This window comes from Stegodyphus dumicola, chromosome 2, assembly GCF_044657685.1.
Source record: "Stegodyphus dumicola isolate Sdum_Otavi_A_Nest chromosome 2, ASM4465768v1".
NCBI classification, from domain to species: domain Eukaryota; kingdom Metazoa; phylum Arthropoda; class Arachnida; order Araneae; family Eresidae; genus Stegodyphus; species Stegodyphus dumicola.
Window position 1 is genome coordinate 236,068,722 of NC_140769.1, and position 22,685 is coordinate 236,091,406.

The 22,685-nt window shown below is 32.7% G+C and overlaps 1 protein-coding gene across 2 annotated transcripts in view; it reads right to left on the reverse strand.

Annotated features, from left to right (window-relative positions):
• sbm (L-type amino acid transporter sobremesa) overlaps positions 1–20,458 on the reverse strand; it is a 180,723-nt gene extending 160,265 nt beyond the window's left edge. For both annotated transcript variants that reach the window (XM_085811910.1, XM_085811911.1), the window contains exon 1: positions 20,192–20,458. The gene's annotated coding sequence lies outside the window, so the exon portion shown is untranslated. The remainder of the gene's footprint in view (positions 1–20,191) is intronic.
• Between the last annotated feature and the right edge of the window lie 2,227 nt (positions 20,459–22,685).

The following is a 22,685-nucleotide window of genomic DNA, read 5'->3' on the forward strand; positions in this document are numbered from 1 at the left end:
ATTTGAAATTTGAAATTTGTTTTATGATCGATTTCCTATTTTTTAAAACTTTGACGAATTTTTGATTAACAAACTCAAGGATTTCAAAGCGAGCAATGGCAACGTTGTGCAGAAAAAACATTTTTATCTCCAGCGCGTGAGTCTCTGTATCGGAAATTCTAAAGATATGCTCGTTTTAAAACTATTTTGCGATATTGCTGTTGCACTGGATCTTATGGTTTAAGTGCGAGGAACATGATATTTAATAAAGAAAGGTAACACACAAAATGTTAAAAAACGCCCCTTTGGACGTAATTTAAAATCTGAAACATTTCAGATTTTTTTTTTTTTTTTTTTTTTTTTTTTTTTTTTTAAATGAGATAATACCTCTTTCTTATCGAATTGGATATAATGAATCAAACTTTCATTTCCTTGAAATTTGTTATAGCACACTTTCACTGTGTTATTAATAGAAATGCAAATGCTAATTAAGTGAAAAGATGTCATGAAGTTTTCATGTTTATTTGTTACTAAATCATATGGGTATCAGTTGATGGATCGATTTGTCATTTTGTTTGTATGTAGACAGTACGTTGAATAAGAACAACGTTGTTCACAAATGTTTTGAAGTCTGGAGGGAAAGTACTCTACATAAAAAAATTATTTTAAATTCTACTGAAATTTTGAAAATAGCTTTCTAAATATTATGTTTCACCTTTCGAGAAAAACACAAGGAGTTACAAATCAAAATCACATTACGCAATATTCTTACTGCAATAGATGAAAATAGCTTATTTGCTCATTACATTGCAGAGAACAAATGGAAAGTAATTTGAAGTAATCTGAAGCTAAAAATATTGAGATATAATTATAGTGCTTGACAGAGAAAATCCAAAACAATGGCTATTTGGGTCTAAAATTGGGCTGACTGCAAGGAATATGCATTTGAAAGATTTATATAAATGAACCGAAAAGCAAGTTTGTCACTTGATAAGTTAGCAAGATAAAAGTTAGTACGCTCTGTTATTCTAGAGAAACTTATTGTTTGGAGCTGTTTTCCATCTCAGAAGACACGCATAGTGTAAGTGATACCTAGCAAACGACGCCAAAGTCAATTTCAGTAATCAGACGTTTTTCACAAGGAAGTTACTTTTGAAATGTATGACTGACTGTTGTTTGAATGTTTTCATCGCATTGAAACTTAAATTAACCTACATCCGTTCACTGTGCAGAAACTTTGGAGAAGATGGATTGCAAAAGGAAATACGAATAGGTAATGGTGCATCTAGATGGATATCAGCATGTTTGAATCGGCGCATCTGAAGAATGTGGTGGCTGCTCCACAAAACACAACTGCTGGCATTATGCAGTGTGTAAGGAAGCTGTTTTATATATCAGCAAAAACAGTTTCTAGGAAATTCGTGGAAACGTGCAACTTCTTATTTTAAAACGCTCACCGCATTTAATCCAAAAGATGGTATACTGTGGCCGCTAAAGGAATCTGTTAATTTCCCATTCTTTACTTCTGATATTGGAATTATTTTTTGTCTATATTTCACTATAAATCCAATTCAGGTTAAAAATTTTAAGAATATTTGCCTAGGCGACTAAAATGCAATTAATTAATTTGTAAAGAGACGGCAAAAAGTTTTTATCATTGCTGCTATTCTATGATTAAAAAAAAAACTTTTACTACTATCCTTCGTGTTAAAATAGTGGCTTTTATAAGTCAAATAATTAAAAATTTGAATAATATTCAATTACCAAAGCCGGAATCAAAACTGAAGACCCAGAAATAAAATCCATTTATGTCTATTGACAGGAATTGAGAAAAATAAGTTTTTCGTTTGTGTAACTTCAATACAAAGCAAATGTTGTTATAAAATCATATAAACATTTGCAATAAATTTGAAACAATCATTTAACGAAATTTATATTATAAAATATATGCACAGAATAGGAGAAAACAAATTTTTAATTTTTTAATGTGATTTCAATTCTTTTTCTACAGTTTCTTCTGTTAATCTTGGGAATACAAATCTTCTTTGCTGTCATAATTGACTCTTCCTCAAACGAATGTTTTTACGTCATTTTATTTTTAGTTCTTGAATTAGTTTGGCTTTTTCTTTTCCTACACCAAGTTTTTCTTATTTTTTAAAAGCATATGAATATCAACTTTTAATGTATCACAAAGTCTACAAGTGTCCTTTCTTGAGTAATCGAATCTAATGACACTGGATCGTTCGTTTTGTAAATGCCGTGTAATTTAGGGATGATTAACATTTCCGGCAGGCATATATTCTTACTCCTTTTTAAGGAATAATGAGACTTCCCTTGAGGGAGCTGAAAAACTCGATCGTTTTAGAAATCGTTTATCAGGAATTACATTTTTTCCTCTGCGGTCGACTGCTGCTTTTCCTTCAACTGCCAAAGCTTTTCTTATTTTTTTTAGCCCGAATCTTATAATGCCATGGAATGGGGCAGAAGCGTTCATCAAACATGTTTAACATTTCATTGCCGTCTGGAAACAATGCTGTCGATAAGAGTAAGACATACTGCGTGAAGGTCCCTCATTTCCCAAATAAGAACGTCGGTGCATCACAGCTAAAAATGTTATTATCCCGGCGAGATAATGATTTTGAGTATTATAATTTCAAAATTCATTAAAAGCTTTGAGATTTTGTTGTTTTCAGTATCACAAATCAAAGAAAAACATTGAAAACGTTTGCATTTACAGTCAGGTCCTAACTCACGTGGCGTTACTCTTAAAACTTCTACTACCTCGCGGATTCTCCCTGTTTTCTTCCTCTTCTTGACATAAAACTCGGTCACTAATTCGGTGCCTGCACCAGAATCTTCTTTCTATGTTCACAAGCACTGAAGAACTGATTGACGAAACAGGTCGCCGTTACAAGAGACAAGAACGAAATATGAACAAACCTTATGAAGGAAGTTTGGCATAAATGCTTTTTTCTTCTTGGATAAAAATTGTTTTTCCCCGGTACGCAAAATTTTTCCTCCGTTACAGTTACGAACATGAGTACGTTTTCTCTTGGACCGATTTATAATTCCTATTGCCTAATAGATGGCATTATTATTTCAATTTTCACAAAAATGGATATAAACGTTTTTTCCCCGGATTTTCGATTTCGCTTTGATTCCTTTACGAATGTCGACAATTGGGAAGAAAAGATTGTATGAAACTTGCAGTATCAACTGAAACGTAGCTTTTCCCATATTTTTTCTTAAACGTTTTAAGACCAGGTTCTGAAAATTTAAAAAATATTCAGCAAATTTTCCTCTTCCTCAGTGCAGAGAAAGAGTTTCACTAAATTTTAAAATGAATTCGTCCATGTAGTGATTATTCATTTTCGTCTTATTAACAAAGATAAACACTCACAAATTACCTGCTAAAGTCACGCCGAATATTTCCTTTCTAATTGTTGAACTTGTATACCAGCCTAATACGAAAACCGACTAATCACAGCGAAGCAAACGCGAACGGACATTCAGTCTGCGATTTCGCTGATTTAACTGCCCATTCTCCTTTTATACTTATTTTTGGAAGTTTGAGGAATCAGAAGTAGCAGAGACAACAATAAGAAAAGGCAAGATATAAGTTTCAAGTAGAAATTAAAATATCTAATTAGATATTGTAACGAACTACTTAATTCTTCCCCTTGTTCTGTAAAACTGTAAACAGCAGAAATACTGCATTAGTTCCTTATATTTTTTCCTTATTAGTATCAAATTCTTTCATAGTTTTTATTTTAATTGCTTAACATCGGTTATAGTAAAAACCCTCTAATTTGGCTTTTAATTAATATATTACGCATTACCAATTTTTAATGCCGTAGTAGCTAACTACTACGTAGATGACTATACAGTGTATCGTTTTATAATTAATATACATCAAATCGTGGGAAAAAAAAAGGTCATTCAAAATTTATTTTGCGAAATGCTGTTAAACAGAAGTTAAAATTACAGAAATTCTAATATACAGTAAGACCCCGCTTAACGCTGTTTCGTTTAGCGCTGTTTCGGTTTACCGCTCTTTTATTTCAACCCGGGGATTCTCCGAAATTGTGCGCAGCGCTAGGTTTCCAAATAACATATCCGAAACAGTGTAGTTGTGTTTCTTGCTTTTTAATCATTTGAAACAACATTTGTTGACATTATTGTAAGTTTGTATAATACTATAACGATTAATAATACAGTGACAAATATTATGATCTTTAGTTTTTATCATGGGTGATAATAAAAAAACAAGAAAAGAAAGCAACCAGAAAAAGCATTTCACTGGAAACTCAAATGCAAGTAATTAGAAGATTAGATTCTGGTGAACGTCAATCTCAAATTAGTGCTGCATTGATTTTGGCAACTTCAACAATAAGGACAATTCTTAAAAATAAAGAAAAAATACTGTCATCGGCAACTGCAACTACGTCAAGCTCTGCAACTAGAATTACCCGTTCTAGAAATAACATTATAGAGGAAATGGAAAAACGACTGTCTATATGGATTGACGACGAAATTGAACGCAATATGCCATTAAGCCAATCTATCATAATGCCTTCTTGACAAAAAGGCAGAAAATTGGAAACCCAGAATAGACTGAATTATCTGACTGAGAATTTTATTTGTTTTTAAAAGTATATGCGTTTATATTGTTTTTATTTTTGTAAGAAATAAATGTTTGATTTTATTTTTATTAAAAAAACATTATTAAATTTAATGCCTAACCATTTTTTATCCTTCTTCCCCTAACCCCATTATTTACATGTTAAGATAGCTTCGCTTAGCGCTGTTTCGCATTACGCTCTACTTCGATGGAACGTATCCCCCGCGTTAAGCGGGGTCTTACTGTACTAATCACTGTAAAATTTATAATTTCAGCAACAGTATTTTTTACCATATATGATGTTTACTAGGTTTGTCTTTGAAATTTAAAAACTGAAAGTGGAAACAATTTTGCAGCAATTATCAAAATGGGAAATATTTAATAGAAATTCAAAATCTGAAATTCGTAGAAAGAATAATTTTACAACAAAGAAAGCAATGTTTCGAAATTATGAGAAATGATTACGTCGTTGCGTAGAACTGAATACTTGTGGGAATCATGATTCATTTGCTAATGTTCTAATTACTAAATCTTTTAGCTTCAAAATTTGTGATTTCAAACCTGAATCTAACTCCTTTTACCAGAATCTTTTATCGGCAGGACAACAGAAATCAGATCTGATAGTGTATGCGTGATGATATAATTTTAAGTTTTGTTTAAGTTTAGCTTTAATGAAAGATTTATAAACTTTCCATTAAATCATACTTTTTCGCTGAATTAGTTACCGAGTAAAAATTTAATTAATTTTTTTTATCTGTTTTCCTAAAATATTATTATTTCTAAATCAAGAAGAGAAGAAAAAGTTTTTTTTTAAAAAAAATTGTCTTCCTTTATTAAATTAAAAATTTTTTCATTTCATCTTAATTTTCTTTTCATCATTAATTTTACAAAACGCATCTACAGTTTTAATCACGATTAATAATAGCATGAGGTACCCTTGATAAGTTTAAGATATTGACTTTTTATACACTTTAATTTGAGTTAAAAGCAATGCTATTCGATTATTCTATTTCGTTATTTAGACATATACGCTTTTATTATTCATGATATAAAATTGTAAATGAATTTTGTAAAATTGTCTTCTTTTAGGGTCTCTCAAAATACAGTGAGAGTTTGTCACTGAAGTGATGACTAATTTAAGATCGAATTTTTACCATTTTTAAATTTTAAATTAGGTAGCATGTCTTATATTTTATACTAAACTACACGGTGGCAATCATAAACAAAGCTCTGCTGTTTTAATTTTTTTTAAAATCTAGATGCGCTTTCTATCAAAATTCAGATATATAGCTCTCTTTTATTTTGCAGCAATTAAATATTCCAGTCCATTCTAACTCAAATTTTTAATATTTAAATAGAAGTGAAAAGATTTTATAAATTTTAAAAATCAAATAATCTATTTCATTAAATGATTTGAATACGCTTGATGCATAAAAGCGTTTAAAATAGTTTAAAATATGCAAAGAAACATTCTTTTGATACCTATAGCTATTTTAATAATAATATTCTCTTCACTAAATTTCGAGACAAATAATATTTTCTTCTATTGAAGCTGCTGATATTATCAGACATCGTTTACTGAAACGAAATATCATTTGTCTAGACATTAATGGACTAAAACAGCACAAACAATATCTAAGCAACAAACAGTCGGTCGTTATACAATTTTTTATACTAAAACAAGCAAAGCCATTTGTTTGGGGGAACATTTTTCTTAGAATATTTTCTAATGGAAAGTAATACAATGGTACGTCGGTCGGTATACGTCCGCTTTGAAATACGTGCAACTTGATATACGTTCTGTTTGGAAGCGAAAATTTTTGTTTGGTACATGATTCGTGTCGGGTGTGTCACGACTGCCCATGAGCGTCAATACACCTCTTGTTGCTGAGAAGAATCAAGCAACGAAGAAAATTGTTAAAAATGAAAATTGCGCGGTGAGATGGCTTCCCCGCAAAGCAGTTTTAGGGTTGCCAATAAAATAGCAAGAAAGGCAGGGTTGCCACATTTGGCGAGAAGTCGCCCAATTGGCGACATAATTGGCGATATGCAATGGACGAATGGAGAACCTTCTGGAACGAATTCTTACCGGTTTAGCCCAGAATGTTCTCGAACACAAACCAAAAGCTATATAAATCCTGCTGGCCCGCAGTCAGAGTTAGAGTGCCTCGTCTAGCGAGCTGATAGTCAGTCATTGAGCGAGTGCCGAGTGGGTCGTCGAGTGCATTGAAAAGTCTCTTAGTGTATCGCCGAGAGAGTGTGTTTAGCTCCGGGAACGACTGAACCGCAGAGTCGAGAGCTGTGCTCTGTGTGTCGTCGAGTGCATCGCGAGTTGTAGCGTGGAGAGTCTCGAGAGTACGTGGAGTTCCGAGAACACCCGAGCAGAGTCGGGAGCTGTAATTTGGTACTTTGCAGTGAAGCTGTTTCCACCGTTATAGCCTGATAACCTGGAGGCTGTGTCGCTGAGTTTCAGCGTGTTTATAGGAGATCTTCGACGACTGTAAACGTGATTTTGGAGCTGTCCTGAGAATATTGGTAAATAAAGTGTGTTTCGATATTTCATCAAGTGTCGTCATTATCAAGTGTATTCATCAAGTGTCGTCAAGAAAATTAAACGTAACAACTGGTGTCAGAAAAGAAAAACGCCACAATATAATACATATTTCGTCCACTGCATTTGAATTTTAATACTGTATAGTGTTATAATAATAAGAATATATTTTTAAGAACAAATTATTAGTCCAAAGGGGCTTTGTCCCTGAAGAACTATTGTTTTCGTTTTACGATTTTGCGTTGAATCACTATAAATGTCCGTTTCACTTTTCAAACTGTTGCCACCAAATGTTAGAGTCCTGCATTATATTTGAAGAAATTAAATAATGAAAAATCTGCATAAATGTATGTCTATTTCTCACACTGTGATAAAACAACGGTACATAGAGCCATCAAATTTTTCCTCCTAATAATATAGGCATGTAGAATACCAAATTTGAAATTTGGAATTTGTTTTATTATCGATTTCATATTTTGTAAAACTTTAACGAAATTCGATTAACAAACTCAAGGATTTCAAAGCGAGTGATGGCAACACTCTACGGGGGAAAAAAACTTTTTATCTCCAGCGCACGGAACCAAGGAGGTTAGAATAGAAGGAGGGAAGGTTCAACTCAAACGGTGAAGCTTGGCGGCCATCTTCCTGTTATCACCGTGACTTGTGCAAGGAAGTCTGTCATTGCAACATTTTTTTCTTTTCTTTTTGAAGCATGTCAGCTTGTATTGCATATTAATGCACAAATAGATTCTCGAAAAAAAATTCCGGGCATTATTTTTCACACGTAAGTATTAATTTTCTTTTTTTTATGTAATTTGACAACTATGTCAAAAATATCACAATGTCATGTGGTTTTCTTTCCAGATGTGAAAAAAAAGGACTTAAAATAGGTTATTTAATATAACTATAATCAAAATATATTAAATACAATTTAATGTTTCTGTTTATAGCTGGTATCTTCGTTTCTTAAGATACAATGCTATATGGTAGGATTTAAATTGTATAATTTGAACGTTTTAGTTAATTCGTTTTATAACTTTCATGAAAAGTAAGAAATCAATTGTTACTATTTTTATTAATTGTAAAGGTGTTAAATACAGCAATGCTTTTCTTTATGTATTAATTATTATTCATTTTTTTAAGTTAAGATAAACTGTTCTGTTGTTAAAAATTTTTTGCATAAACTTACAAATTTCTGGGCAGTATAGTGATAAAATTAAGTAAAATATTTACACAACTGAACATGTGAAAAGATGTATCCAAAAACTTATATCGGTGTATTTCTGTAATTCAACTTAATTAAAGGCAGTTTCTTTGAGATTAATAAATATGAAATGCGCATAAACTGAAATCAATGAATTCACATAAATCTGTTTTATTTTATTAAGATTTATTTTCTAACCTAAGCAAATTCGTGAAATATGCAGAAACATCATTTTTTAAAGGCTCTAATGTTATGCGCATGCATTTAGATTTCGAACTATTTCTTAATAATTTGCTGTACATAGTAAATTATGGATATCATCTTTATTACTTTAAAACAAAAATTCAACAATAGCGAGGGATTTCATTATAAATTTAACATATTTTTACTGGAAAATAAATGCACAGAACAGCTTAGAAACACGTACATGTCACTACCGTAATGCAATGTTTTGAAGTCACAAACATGGACGCCGCTTGTTCGGCGGAGTTTCATTGCCCGATAGTGGAGGAAACTGCGAACCCTCCCTCCTTCTATTCTAACCTCCTTGCACGGAACTGTGTATCGGAAATTCTAAAGATAGGCTCATTTAAAAATCATTTTGCGACATTGCTATTGAACTGAATTTTATGGTTTAAGTGCGAAGAACCTGATATTTAATAAATAAAGGTAACAAACAAAACGTTAAAAAAACGCTCCTTTGGACTTAATTTAAAATCTGAAACCTTTCCTGTTTTTATTATTATTATTATTATTATTATTATTATTATTATTATTATTATTATTATTAATTTCTTATTGGTAAGGTTCATTAGTATACGTCCTATCAGAAACAAATCCAAAGATCTGGAATGAATTGACGATGTATATCGAGGTGCACTGCATTTTGAATTTTATTAGGTCCTCAGGGACCAAAGTTGAAGCTGCAGCCCTCAGATTAGCTCGTCTGGAGTTCAATTCCTGTTGAACGAACAAGTGCCTAGATGGACCAATCGTGCTTTTCATATGTGTAATGCAAATGCGATCTATTTTGCCCTTGAAAGCAATTCAGACTGAAGCTTTTCTGAGTAGATAACCTTCTAGTCTTTAACTATCATCGTTTAATCAATCATTTAGATCCGTTCATTTTTCTAGGAAATAAATGCACCAACAGATAGAATCATCCATCTGGCGCAACTGAGTTATCCCCCAGTTTTAAAAATGAGAAGCTGTATTATAAGAGAAATTTCTAATACTATAAAAACACACTAATAAATCAGAAGATAAACAAGCCAAAGTGAAACTCAAAATTATTAAAGAAACAACCCTGGATTTGGTGTAGATTTAAACAAAAGAACTCAAACTATTTGAAGGGAAACAGGTCCCTCTTTGTAAACAACAATTGCTCCTGATGAAGAGGGACCTATTTGTCATGGAAATTGACTGAGTTTTTGTCTATATCTACGGCAAATAATTTTAAGAAATTTACTAATTTTTATGCTAAATATTAAGTTTCATTTTATTGGGTAATTAGGTCTGATTACATTTCTTCTTCAGGGGTTCTCAAACCTTGCTGTACCACATAAACAAGAATAAAGAGTGTATTATGGTACATATATTTCGTACGTACAATGTATTTTGAATTTTGTGTAATTATTTTAGCACCAAAATAATGCAATATACTATAGCTTTCGAAATCCTGTGCTTTAACGATTTAGAATAAATTTAAAACTTTTACCTTTAAAAAGTTTTTATTAATATAATGATAATTATTTACATTGATCTATGAAATATAATATGGCAATACAAATGGGCTGTGCAGCGGTTACGTTCTATTTCCGTCAATCGGCGGAGAAATCTTTTTTAATAAAATGGAATGATTCCACCATTTGCTCTTCCATGCGTCATTTAAATTATTTTTATTATTTTTTCGAAAAATACTGGTGAGAATCCTTTCTTCTTGTAATCAATAAAATAGTTACAATCAATAGAAGTACTGACGAAGTAGTTAACTTCTGAAAAAGAACTACTGATGCGTGTGTAAAAACATCAATCAGCTTTCAGCAAATAAGAAAGTATTGCAATGCTTGAATAATTAATGATAATAGATTCTTCAGTTCAACGACCCAGAACTGAAATGTTGCTTAAAATCTTATTTCTATGGTTTACCCATTTTTGATTCAATTAAAGGAGTTTCAAACAGCGCATGAACGATTTCGTTCTCCTATATGAATAAATTAGTCAGAGAAGAAAATAGCTACTAGGTCTTTAATAGTGCACTTATAAGTAAAAAACACTTATCTTTGAAGAAAAATATAGAGTTAATAAGCGAATTAGCTAACATTTACTTCGTTTTGACTTGATGATTTTTTTCATTTGTACCTAAGCTGGCTTTAAAATAAATGTTAATATTTATTATGCTTTAAACTACTGCTGGAATTATTAAATTCCGTGTCTTGTTTTAATGTAATAGTAACTTATTACATTAAAATCTCGATGTACTAATCACAACCATTTTCTTTTGCATTTTTTTTTTGTAATACACTGCGGGAGGGGGGTATTTTAATTTCCTAATAGTTATTTTTAATTTTGAAACCCTTTCCTTTAAATTCTTGTTTTCCATTTGCAACTTCCTGCCTGAATGAGATTTCAGTATCGTGCTTTATGTAAATGAAGTAGAACCTGTATTTAATTGGAAATTTAGTCACTTCTGTAGAAAATCTCAGACGTTCTTAATAACATCGGGTTTTGCTTTCGGACCATGTCGTTACTTTAAGCCTATCTTAGTATTACGAGCGTCCGTAGTCTTACGTGCCTGCAAGTATTCGCCGGTGAGGTTTAATTACGAGCCAACTCCTTTAGGTTGTCTTTGTACAGCTTCGGCTAAAGTTTAGCTAAGTAGAATTAGTTTAGTTTCTTATTTTCTATTTTATGTCCAAGTGGAGGCTTTCCTGTAAGCCCTAGAAGGAGCCGTCCGTTAGTATTTCTTTGAATAAATAAAAGAGTATTTTAACCCTCCTTTGGACTTATATTTTATAGTTGTAAGGAGACCAGCGAATAGTTGCTAGACACGCCGTTAAAGTTCTAGTAGCCAAAGACCTGTAAATTAACTAGAACTTTATAATACAACAGTTAAATCTACTTTCGATCAAATAAATGATTATAAACTTCAGATCAATAATTCTGTTTACGAAACTGGCGCAGGAATTCGTTTAAATGCATTTACCTCTATCTTTACTTATTTATTTAATTATTAAATAATGAAGATTCTGTCTTTTCCTGGAATTGCGGGAAAGCATCAACATCTAGAACCATCAAATTTTTGAACACACATAATCCTCCACCAAATGCGTGCACCTCGAAGACAGAACTTTGAATTTCCAATTTAAAAAATTCTTGATTAACAAATTTTCATTAAAAATTACAAAGTGTGAGATGTTTCAAACGTAATCAGAAAACTCAGCGATTTAAAAAAAATGTGTTGACGTTGTCCGATATGTCTGTTACTGATTAATAAACTTAGGGATTTAAAGGAAATACTGGCCGCGCCAGCGAATAAAATAGATGCTTCAAATCACAAAAGTATGCAATGTTTCCCAAAATATTACACAAAATTAGTTTATAAAATACTAAATAAAGTTGCAGAAAGAATGATAAGATGATGCTTTGTTTTATTTTTGATTGCAACAATACAACAGTTAATAATTTAGTTACGCTGTCGTACTGACTCTTCCATTTCTAAGATTTGAAGTACTCATTAAATTTTCTTACTCCTTTTCTTTCTAAAAGGTGCCATCTAGTTTAAAATAACAGAAAAAGTGGGTAAAGCATAACTACGATTTATCGATCGTTATTATTATTGTTGTTATTATTAAAATAATTTTAATACTAAAAGCTTCAACAATGTATAGCTGCTATCCAATTTTGTGTTAAAAGTAGAAAGTGGAATACAGAATAAAATATTTACACATTTACAATCAGTGTGTTTTACTTTATTTATTTTTGGTTAAATAAGTAGAGTGGAAGACGTTCTTAGAGGAGTATTGATAAAGGCAATCATTGTTGTGCTTTCAAATTTAAAAGGACTGCAGGATGATTTAATTTTGTGCTTCTTTAATGTATGTAACTTCAGGTTGCTTACAAATACCTAAAAAATATTTTGGTAAAAAAACACTGAAATATAAGTGAGTAAAATTAAGGCCATATGCTACTACATAAAGCCTGATGAAAAGGAAACAGGACAAAGGCGACCAAACTTTAAAAATGTAATTAAATTATACACTGGTGTGCAAAAATTAAGGACCAGACAGTTTTTTCAATATAACTTTGTACAAACGCTTTCCAAATCAACACATTTAATACCGTAAGATCCCCAATACGTATGGACATGAGTAATGTAAGCAACACTTACTAAAAGAGAAATCAGAGGGATAAAAAGAAGCTTTATTGAAAAAGTAGCATGGAGCGCAATGCGACTGAAGGCCGAAACATCCCTGTGATGGGTGTCCAGCAAGAAACATCCGGTCTTTAATAGGGGATATCATCTCCCCTGACTGCTAGGCAGGTTTCACAGCGTCTGCCCATGCTGAGAATGAGGGTATCAATGAGTTGTTGAGACATTGCTGCCCATTCGTCTTGCAGCGCCAATCGAAGCTCCGGAATCGTTACTGGTGGTAAGGTACGAGCTTGCCAAGCGTCTGCCTAGAAAATCCCATACATACTCGATGGGATTGAGATCCGGAGATCGTGCCGGTCAATCCATACGTTCAATATCTTCACTCTCTAAGAGCTGTTCGGCAGCTACTGTGCGATGACATGGTGCATAGTCGTCCATGAAAAGGAACTGCGGACCCATAGCGCCTCTAAAAAGACGCACATATGGAAGAAGAATCTCGTTACAATAACGGGTCCCGTTGACTGAACCTGCGTCAAAGATGTGAAGGTCTGTACGACTACCAAGCATGATGCCTCCCCAAACGAGAACACCGCCACCTCCATACCTTTCCCTTTCAATGATGTTCGAGGGATGATTGCGGCTTCCCCGCTCTCTCCAGATGAGTATGCGATAAGAATCGCTACTCAGACTGAATCTGCTCTCATCTGTAAAGAGTACTCGTCCCCAATCATTGTCTCTCCAATTCCGGTGTTCCCGGCACCACAGAGAACGCCTTCTCCAATGGGCAGGCGTTAGAGGTACACACCGTAGAGGGCGTCGTGCAAACAGACCACCACTGTGCAGTCTTCTGGCCACGGTAAAACGCGATATCGGTCGTCCAGTCGCCTGTGTCATGTGTCTAGCGATTTCTTCCGCTGTCTGCCGCCTGTTTCTGGCCTGTAAGGCAATATACCGGTCATCTGCGGGTGTGGTTCCTCGTGGACGACCACTACTAAACCCCCGGATAGCTGTTCCTGTAGTTTGAAATTGTCTCCAAAGTCGTGAAACGATGCTGTGAGCAATTCCGAACTCTGCAGCCACACTTGTCACACGGCGGCCTTCCTCCAAATTCCCAATGATTCGACCTCGGGTAAAAGCATCCAGATGTCGTCTAACAGATTGATTATTCGCCATTTCTCGCTGAGTCAGCAACTCGGTGTGATTTTAACTGCTATACAGCGTGCAATCTCTTTGCCAGAAATACTGATCTTACACCGACAACATGCTTTATACTACTCAGACACTCCCCCATTACGTTTACCTGCATATCTTCGCATGTGCTACCGTACATCACCTTACTTAATCTCCTGATTGGTCTTTCTGTCCGCTCTGCCTCTTCGTTCAGCTGATATGCTAATTTTTCGACTTCGTCCTAATTTTTGCACACCAGTATATATCGTCTTTCTGTTCCTTTACATTAGTCCTTGCTGCATTTATAACAGCACTCTTAGCGGCTGAGCTATGACTGGAACGCTGTTTGTAAGTATTTAATTGAAATGTGTCTAGCATTCTCTGTGATAAGTCTTAAATATCCTGTAGAGAGTTAATGTCTTTGTTATACAACAATGCCTTTAATTGCTACTTACACTCCTGGGAAGAAGCCAAAGTCTGAGACTGAAGGGCCTAAATTCCCTTAAGAAGCTAAAAAAGATTGTTACGACTGCATCGGAGAAAATTCTGATAAACGATTTCAAACTAAAGAACATTGGGCAGTAAGAATTCATCACTTCTAGACAAACAGCCAACGAAGCATTTTATTTATACGTTCTGATACAATTTAAAGAGGATCACTGTGGTAAAAAAATATTTATCACAAGTATAGTTAACATCTGGTTGCTGTGCCAGGCCTCATGTATCATGTACCAGGCCATAGTACACTGAAAAAGTAACAGCTTCTGGCGGAAGGAGAACTTTCATTCGTCTCTTATTCCCCTACACGCAGATCTGATGCACTGAGATATATTTATATTTACAAGGCTATAATACTGTGGAGTGAACGTCAATTAGATTCAGAACTAATCGAAGAAAATGCTGATGCATTTCAATTAAAAGAATAATGAAGAACATTCTAACTAACTATAATTGCTGGTATAAATAGAGAAAAGATTTATTTTGAAAGAGTTTGAGCTCAGTTTTAATGCAAGTAATCTTTCAAGCTTGGTTAGCCTTCTCTATTTATTTCAATGTCTTCAAACAAATTCGCTAATATTCAAATTAAAATATGAGTTATATGGCAGAATGTTTAAAATTATGAATGTTTTTGGATATAAATATCATTCAGTTACGATATATAGAGAATTTTGGATATAAAAGCTCCACCTAAACAGAAACTGCATTCTAAATTTTAAGGTTTAGAATTTTTTTAATAAAGCTTTAATTTCATCATGCCTTTCAGTATTTTTAAAAGTTTAAATGGTATATTTTAATTCACCAATAATTTTTGTATGTCAAAAAAAGTTTTGTCTATTCCCAATGCTCCTTTTACAACTGGAAGAAAATTTAGGGAGAAATGTTTTTCAAGAAAAGTCAACAGTTTTAATAACGAACGCTTTATCACATTTAGAGATATCAAGAAGTTTATTGTAAATCTGTGGGTAAAAGAAAGTGGGAGATATTTTCTCTAAAAGATATAAATTTATCTCCTACTCAAGCACGAAAGCAATGAACAATAGTGCAGTTTTGTAAATTTAGTTGCCGTGATAATAAAAAATGAGTAAATTAGTGAAGCGAAAGTATTTATTTCGACGATTAGACTTTCTTGAAGTTAAATGGTGATTTAAAAAACAAAATGGCGATACTACGCAGTAAGAAGCAACATATCGATAAAGTAGCGCCCTGAGCCCACAAATTCTTATCATGGAATATATCCTTATCATCGTTTGAGCGAAAGACTAGCTTAATATTTCTCCAAATGCATCCTTTAAGAAGAATTATCGAGAGTTCTAATGAGACCGAAATTAATCCTGAACACAATTCGCCCCATTTTGATTCATGCGTAATGAAATTCAATGGAAAACATTATTTATCTTGGGTGAAAGAAGAGTTGAGTTAAATGCAAAGGATTTTTAATGGACATGTTATCAAATACGTTCTGTGCATTTAAGATATATAAACCTTGTAAGCGTTTCGTATGGAACTACATTAAAGTTTACAAAAAAATGTCCTTATTTCGTTTTAGTAAATAAAATTAGCAATTTGTGTTATTAGAAATATAAATTCTGATATATTAGAAAAGGCAATTACTAGGTTTAGAGTTCGAGTTTCTACTCCTGTAATTGCATAAAATTAACACCAACATAGAGATCGTGAATGTCTGAGTGGATAAGAGCTTTGGCCATTAGTTTTTGTCACGTGTTCAATTTCTGATAAACAGAAAAGTGTATCGAATAGCATTTTTCCCGATATGTAATAAGTCATATATAATTTTTCCCGATATGTAATAAGTCAATGCGAGCCATTTTCAATTAGAAAGTTCTCCGTAAAAAATGTTCTTCGTAAGGCAAGTATCTCTTGTGTGCTTAACTGTGATCAGTTGGAAAAGAATCTTATACCTAAAACCTTATACGTAGACACTGATCTATTTTAAACTAATTAAACCTGATTTCGTTTAATGGTAATTCGTAAATTTGTTAATTGTAGACCTTTTACTTACAATAATGCTATTTTGGCTACCTTTTATATAATTTTGCTGATTATTTTTAAAGGTTTTTTTCATTTAATACGTTTAAATTTTCAATCCATTTTATTCCGAAAATATATTATTTAAGTTTCACATTAATACACTAAAACGTCATTAATAGAATCACTGTATACCATTGCCAAAAGATGGTAACAAACTGAAGCACTAAATCAACACATTCTAGAGCTATCTAAGACAGCGTTGGTCAGGCGGAGGAGTTAGACATTTTAGAATCGTGTAAGAGCTGAACCGTGAACATAACAGGTGAAAATCTAGCCTTTACTGCTTATTAATATTAAAATTGTGGCGCTGAGTCTGAGAAGTTTATTTAGCTAATATGTATTTTACTCTTTGGAATCTTAAACACATTCCTTTTAAGAATAAAACTAAAATATAAAAGGTGGAAAAGTGTATTACTTAAAATAAAAGGATTTGTTCTGTAAAATTTGGTTTTTATCAGTAGAATTAAGAATTTAAAAAGCTGTAGGCTCCATATCCCTTGGGTAACAAAACCTTTGTCTACCAAAGAGCATACGATCCCCGATTCAGCGATTTTGCACTATTAAAAGCGATCTAGCTATGCATCTACAATAGATAGCCTTTCCCCAACTATGTTTCGCAAAAGTCACTTAATGTTTCGCGAAAAATTATGGAACTGAGGTTGCAGAACAACGAAATATTGTCTACTTTTATGGATGTAATACAATTTAAAACAATGTTAAAAGAAATTTAAAGAGAAAGCATAGAAGAAAGGTGGTCCGCGCGCGCAATACATTTAGTAACACTCATATCTTACTTTTGTGACAATGAATTCGTGCATAACAGATTTTTCGCATTACGCTGCAACAATATCCAGATACAGAAACTGACTTGATACTGCATCTGATATAAGAATTCAGGTTTTTAACGTTCTGCCTGACATTAAAAGAATTTATTATTGGAAGACCCATACCCATCGAAATCATTCAAAACTAAAACTATTTATTTTTTTTAATATTATTTGTTTTAGTTAGTTAGTTTTATGTATAATTCTTGTGTAAAATTGCGAAAGAGTTTCTTTTATAAAAATTGGATTAAATGTTTATTCTTTTATCTGATGTATTTGTGTTATCACTTATTATAATTGAAAACCCAAATTTAGTTTAGTGTTTCTTAAAAATTTTAGAACTTCAAATTATTGCGCGATGAGAAACGTTTCAGAAATACTGAACTAAATAATCAATGAATTTAATGTTATCACTCTCAAAGTAATGCAATTTTATATCTGTATATTATTGTAGTTTCTATTTAAAAGGAAAAAATAAATATAAAACAGTTAATTTTTGTAGTCTGTTTTAGCAATAATTACTAGAATTAATTACATTTCTTCCTTCTAATTCAGCTGTCGAAAAATTTTTAATTTTCGTGATCACATTTAAATTATATAAAACTCTTCATATATCGTAAAATAAGACGGAATTTTAAGAAAATGTGATAAGAAAATTTAAACAAGATCTGACTGAAAACTGAAGTGATAAGTGTATTTAAAATTTGGCAAAATTCAGTGTTATATTATAGTTCAGAGAAATGTTTTGTACATTTTGGAAAAAATCTTATATATATCTTTCTTCAAAAATAAATAAATTAATTAATTAATTGATTTTTTTTTTAATTTTAAAATTCTAAACATAATTTATGCCTAATTTAAAAGTTTTTAAAGCTGAACGTTACACACAATTTATTAAACAAGATTTAAGCTGGCGTGCTAGCCTTACGTGTATCCAGATAGTTTTTCCTTGCCTTATTAATAATTTGTGACGGAAAAAAAGAATTCATAGTTTTCTCTTACTTATCACTACAGCCTTATTTTGTTAAATTCAAATTGGCATGTTTTTGTTAAATTCAAATTGGCATGTTTTTGTTAAATTCAAATGGGCATGTTTTTGTTAAATTCAAATTGACATGTTTGTTAAATTAAAATTTGCATCTTTTATAATAGCATTTTATTGTAACAGAAGAAAGCAGCATTAAAACTGCCCGTGTTTTAATTTCTAATCTGATTAGGAAAAGTTCTGCAATCCCATTTCGACAAAATTCTTTTGTTCTGCAATCCCATTTCGACAACGAATATCAAAGTTTATATCAGTTAAGTATTCCTAGTACTTCTACAGAAGTAATCTTAGGTTCCACTAGAAATTATAAACGAATATGCTAATAATGTACATAATATTCACGTAAGTGATCCCTGAAACATGGATATATTTTCAGTAGTTCTAAACTGGTATGACAACAGCTATTCTAAGAATGATGAGTAAAATCCTGCTTAATTCTTTTGTTACTTTTACAAACATTTCTGTTTTTCCCCAATAGCTTTATCTTGTTAAGACCAGCTGACTTTCGAATAAAGAAATAGGAATTATCAACTAGTTCTCTGGTGTAATTCTAACTACACATCTTCCACTGCCAATTTGACTAATTTCTTACAATAGTTATCTACTTCAACCCTAAATTGCATCTGTCTTTTTGTTTCACTCATAAACGTATTCTATTAAAAGCTGAAAATACATTATAAATGTATTTTAGTTCTTCAAACGGTTTGTTATTACAATGCTAAAAATCATATACTGGAGATATTAAAAACTTAATGAGATATAACTCAATTGCTACGTAAAAAGGAATTTATCCAATACTACAGAACGTAAGTTCTTAATATATATTTGGATTTTTTTCTTTATAACTTCATTCAAAATGTTATGCATCATCATCATCAGTAAATAACACAACTTTTGCTTTTTAAATTTGGATATATTGCACTAATTTTATTACTAATGCCTTGAAATATGCCTTATTCTGAACAAATTTCGAAATTAAAATAGGGAAATTTTCCTAAATTGCGAAATATCAAAACAATTTGATAAAAGTTTACCTCACAAACTCTTAATAATCTAAAAAATGTTAGTGTTTAACAATTCATAGCGTATTATAAAAATTTAAGCTTTCAAAAGATATCACCAGTTTAATGAGTTTTCATAAAGTAATCAAAAAGACAGTTTTCATCATAAAATCATAAATAAATTAACTTAAATTTATAACCTTATTTAATATTATTTTAAATATATAAAGTTATTAAACAGAATTTTAGCACTTCAAATCACTACAATGAGGGCCGGAAGTTTTTTTCTTTAAAACAATTTCTTTAAGACTAATAACAATTTGTCATTCACTTTTGCCTTTCAGAACTTTTTCATTTTGAAAATCTTATATAACTCTGCTTTATTTAAGGCATGAATATAGGACTTTTTTCACTAATGTTATTTAGAGCTGGAGAATTTTTATTTTTCAAAGGTCAAGTCCGCTCGCATTGTCAGCTATGTTGTTTAACTTTCTTATCCTTTTCCCATCAAAATGAGAAAAAAACGTTTCATTGACCTAATTGACTGGAAATAATTCATCATAAAGATTTTGCTTAAAATATTTCCCTTTACCTTAACAACTTTTTTGTTCTTTCAAAGTACTTAGTATGCGTATCATTCCACCAGATGATAAAAATACCGAACTGAGTTAGCTGACCTCAATTCAGAGTGGATATTCTGAAAACTATCGTGTAAAGGGTAAATGATTCTTTAAGCTGATAAGATATAAAATTATTTAAATATATCAAAAATGTAAATATTTAATTTTACGCCTCATTATCTCAAGAATTAAGCTAAATTTAGTTCCACGATATGCACAAAATACGCTTTCCTAGATTAAAATAAACTCACTTGATGTTGCGTTCTTGATTTTCGTTTCTTAGAAAATAACGTGCAACTCTAGTGCACTATCCTCTACTACGTCCAGATGATTGCCATGTTAATCTTTTGAGAAATGTTAGGAGTAATTAATCGATAAATAAAGAGCTCTAACGGTTCATTAAATGTTCTAAGTACTTTGCTCCGTTTGCAGCTTGCTAGAATGCCAGAGAGAAGAATCCTCGGTGCTCTTCGTATTCCGCACGAGGTTAGACCGCGAAGGAGTTGCTGGAAAAAGAACGAATGACGTCACATTGATCCTAGCATGCAACGCGAGCAGAAAATTGCGCGCAGTGACGTCAATCGATATCGTGGCGCTGTTGTAGTCTGAATTTGGAAAAGTCGGAGAATAAAACTAGATACCAACTGACGGTTTCTTAGAAGTAACCGAGGTTAATAAAATTAACGTTAGTAGCACAATAACCAGTTCAAAGGTATTGTATAAAACAGATTTCTCATAAAAATTTTATGAGAAATTATGACATTCTAACTAAAAACTAATCCTAACTAAACTTACAACTGAAAAAATAAATAAATAAATAAATAAATAAATAAATAATAAGATGTAAATTAATCCTGAAAATAATGATATTGCTTAGCATTTTCTAGTAAAATGAAACTGTTTTTAATGCATTTGTTTTTATATATGCGCTTTTATATAACGCATTTTCTCGTAAATTACAACGAATGATAATTGCCAAGCATTTTTTCATAAAATGCATATATCAAAAACTGGAAGCCATGCTGTGAGGTATTAAGGCATTGCTCCCATAAATCTTTTAATTTATTTATTACGCGTTCCTCCATTAGGCGTTGCACGGAAGAAAGGATGTCTCGACTTCTTAAGGGAAACTAGGTAGTATCCACTTTTACACGTGGAGAAAACTACGACAATGCCCATGCAGCCAGCCCATTCGCTGGGACTCGAACCTCGGACCGAACTACCAATGTCCAGCCCCTTTTACCGTTCGGCCGCTGGTGGGCCTCCCATAAACCTTTGGATGCAAAGATTAGCATACTGTTGGAACACACCCAGATCAGGCGTTGACATCTGGCGAGGATACGGTGAATTTGTCGCATTGCGTTTGAGTTTCCCTAACAAATGTTCCTCTAAATTGCATCTTTCCTATTTGCCTCATTTCGCTGCGAGAATTCCTCATTCCAGAAGTGTAGGGGGAAATATCAGTTGCTTATAATTAAAGAGAAGACAAATAAAACTTCAACCGAAAAGCAACCTACACTTTTTATTGAAACGATCCCTCAAGTCAATTAAGCAAAGTACTTGGGAGTTACCCTAAATAATAAACTGACCTGGAGTGATCATATAAATAATAGGACATATACGGAGCAGACTGTGTGTCCGACAAGTCAGTGAGAAAGTGGAAGTGCCAGTTCTGCTCCGTATACGGCCACCATCCGGCGATGAATATCAGCCGGTTTAATCCCTTCCACTGTCAGAAATCTGATACCATCTCGCTGCTCCTCAGTCGTCGAATTTTGCATTGTGAACGTCGAGATGTCATCACACGCATTGCCGTATCAATTGAACGGAAAACAAAACTACCTGCTTCACTCCGGCGTCGTGTGCGGGCGCTTGCGCATGCGCATAACGATGTCGAATACTGCATTGGTGTCCTTAGATGTCTCACTACGTTATGCCAAAGCGGCATATTCCAATTTCAACCGGTTTGGTTGTTATGATGTTTCGTACCTTTTCATGAACACCCCTTATATTTCGCTGTGCATGCTTTGTCTCGTATAGGTCTTCGTCAAAGAACTGACTGTCTCGTAAGTTAACCTAAGTGTACTATGATACTGGAAACTAAGATTCACGGAAACGTTCCTTTCGACGCGCTGTTGAAGGTCGCTAGTAGAACTGATTAGGGTTCAGAATATGAAAATTGCATCCTTAAAGGTAATCAAACAGTTAATTTACATTGGCGAGACTCGACAACACTCCCAAATGCAGTAACCCTTACACCCCCGCCCTTAAAACTTCGTGAGGCTGAAGCCAACCTCATTGCTTCCGGGCTCTGTGCCACTCTCAGACTCTTACTGCTAGTGTGTCGTTGCAGGCCTTTCCATTTTCTTTGATTTATTTTTTTAATTTTAACTCTGATCTGACAATGTCATTTCTTCAGAAATGAATTTTTGTTTTTAATAAAAAAACTATCATTATGCCTAAGAAATGCAACAAAACGCTATCTAACACGCCATCCAAGAAACAAAGAAAAGCAACATCATCAGAGCCCAAATATGAAATTATAAAACAATGTGAAGTTTGAAATACCATCAAAAGCAATTTGCTGAAAATGATCACTGAGCTTTTCAACCGTTAGCTCAATTTTAAAATACATAAAAGAATAATTGTCTCAGTTATAATAATGTTACGAATTTGGTATTTAAAAAGCAAATGTTAGTTCAGTTATAAATTAAATGGTTTTATTTCTCGCGCAGTGCAGCGCGT